This window comes from Sinocyclocheilus grahami, unplaced genomic scaffold (genome assembly GCF_001515645.1).
Source record: "Sinocyclocheilus grahami isolate Dianchi unplaced genomic scaffold, SAMN03320097.WGS_v1.1 scaffold130.1, whole genome shotgun sequence".
Classification (NCBI taxonomy): domain Eukaryota; kingdom Metazoa; phylum Chordata; class Actinopteri; order Cypriniformes; family Cyprinidae; genus Sinocyclocheilus; species Sinocyclocheilus grahami.
Window position 1 is genome coordinate 712,534 of NW_015505309.1, and position 2,756 is coordinate 715,289.

Below are 2,756 nucleotides of genomic sequence, written 5' to 3' on the forward strand. Positions count from 1 at the left end.
ACCGAGGCGAATTAAGGTAAGTTGTAAACACCACATCTGCGCTTGTGTGTACCTTACATCTGCCGGCGCCGGCATTTTTCAAATTAACAACGGTTGTTCACGGCGACGCAAAGAATTGTGGGTTATCTGTAGCAGCGAAGGATACACCTCATGCATCCTCCGAATTCTTGTGAAAGAAGGTCGCATTCGAAGGTCGCATTCGGAGTGTCCTACTTGCTTTTCTGAAATGAGACAGCCTCGATGACGTATGCAGCCTTCGAATGCGACCTCCGGAGGACGCAGCCTTCTAAATGAGACACAGCTAATGTATGCTTCAGACACTGGTCACAACGAGGCGTTCCCCATAGCGACCCCTAGAGGACGCAGTTCGAAGTTCCCATGAAAGGGAACTTTGTTTGTACAGAAGCTATATTTTCTCAAAAAGGCAATACAAAATATTACTGAAGTGAATTTGTAAAATGCATTTTAGCTTTAACAGAAAAATAGTCAAATGTGCCGCATTATAATGAGTTATTTTAGTGCATGCAAACATTAGTGCAATACTTCATTCTGTTCTGTAGAGGGTGACAAAGGAATCGCTAAAGTAAAGGGGAATTGGTAAATCTGAAATTATTTTTAATTTTTAAGTAACACATTTTTTTTATTTAATTTATTTTAATTTTAACTAATTAATCTATTTATTATTTATAATAATTGAGAAATATCTATAACCTCAAACTTTATTTTAATCAAAAATACTAACACAAAACTGCAACATTTTGAATAACCACCACATTATTGTGATTGGTGACCCCCTCAGTCACACTCACTCATAAATGGTATAGGTAACTGACTACCCATAAATGTGTCTCTGTAACCTCAATACCCCAGGGCAAGTGCACAGAAAATTTCAGTTTGTTGCCAAGGAAACTACTCCACCTGGCTAGCTTAAGGTAGACCTATAGTTGCCAGTTGTTGTCCACTGGAAATAGTGTAGGAGGGTTTGTTTGTGTTTTATTAGTCCAAGAAGAACAGTGTGTATTTATATTTCCTCATCTATCTTATGGTTATCATCTTTATATTAGAGCCAGAGACCAGAAATTGGTTTTAGAATGTTATAAATAAGGCAAGACAGGGACCGTGAGTTTGTGCTTTGAGTGTTAAAGGCACAATATATATATATATATATATATATATATATATACTGTATAGATAATGTCTTGTACTGTAGATGCACACTGAATTTGACGGATCAAGTGTTTTTGTCTTGTGCATCACCCTTATCTTGTGCAATGTTATGTGAATCAAAGGAATGAATCATTTTCTTGAACTAAAAAAAATACATTCTCCTTTATCATGAATCATACACATTAGGCTTATCTCATAGATGAATGATAATGAATAAAAAACGATTGCATCTTAACTGTTCTGAGATGTCAAATATGTTTTTTTTGGGGGGGGGGGGGGGGCGGTGTAACATGATTACACCGCTTCTCAGGTAAGAATTATTTAATTTCATTCATTCATTAATTTTAAGCAGATCATACTTTTCACCCAAACCCTTTGAGAAGTCAATGAGTCTTGTATCTCAATTGCTTATTGAGAATAAGTGACTTCATGGCTGCCTGTTATTCATTCATTCCGTTCATTCATTCATTCATTCATTCATTCATTCATTCATTCATGCATACTTTTCACCCAAACCCTTTGATAAGCCAATAAGGCTTGTTCAACTGGTTGGTGAGGAAAAAGTGACTTCAGGGCTGCCTGACCAAATTAAAAAAAGTTCAAATTACACATTTGGACATGCTTATCCTGATTTTCAGGTAAGTATTATTATTATTATTATTATTTTATTTAACTATTATTATTATTATTTTTTTTTTTTTAACAGAGCACACTTTTCTTTTAAAGAAAAAAAGCTTTTATTCAACCCAAACTCTTTGAGAAGGAGGCTCTATGATTCATGGTGGAGAAACTGAGCTAAGCCTCCATGTGATGGGTCTTTCTTCCAGACCCTAAGGACAAAGACTTAAATCTTCTCCACTTCCCTCAGGCCCATTCGTTCTCCTGCGCAGATTAGTACGGTGGCCGAGAAGTGCAGAACAAATCACAATTCTGAAAACAAAATAACAATTCAGAAAGCACAACAACAATTCAGAAAACATTATAACAAGTCAGAAAACACAATTACAAATTCGAAAACAAAATAACAAGTCAGAAAACACAACGACAAATCAGACAAACCGGAAGAGGTAGGTATAGTTTGAGACAGTGCCAAGCATATTGCTAAAAATACTGCTATTTTCACTTAGTGTAAATAGAATCCATTGCTAATACGAGATTTGAAAAGGGAGGGGAAAAAAGCTTGGCAAAAGGCGGGATCGAACTCGGGTCGATCGCATCAAAAAGTCAGTGATACACGCTTATCCATCTGCACCACTGGAGCTGATGTTCCATAACCACTTTTTACTAAATGTAAATATACACCCCGTATGTTTTATTCCATAGTAAGGGCAATTCATACAATACATTTACACTGAGCTCCTTTAATACCATCTCCGAACTTTCTACCAGGACTCTGCTGTTCTTCGGCTGGTTCTTCCCTGTATACATTGATTGACAGATGTCTCGTCCAGTCAGCGGTGAGTAATCCCAAACCAATGGCACTGTCTCAAACTATACCTACCTCTTCCGGTTTGTCTGATTTGTCGTTGTGTTTTCTGACTTGTTAATTTGTTTTCAGATTTGTCGTTGTGTTTTCTGACTTATTATTT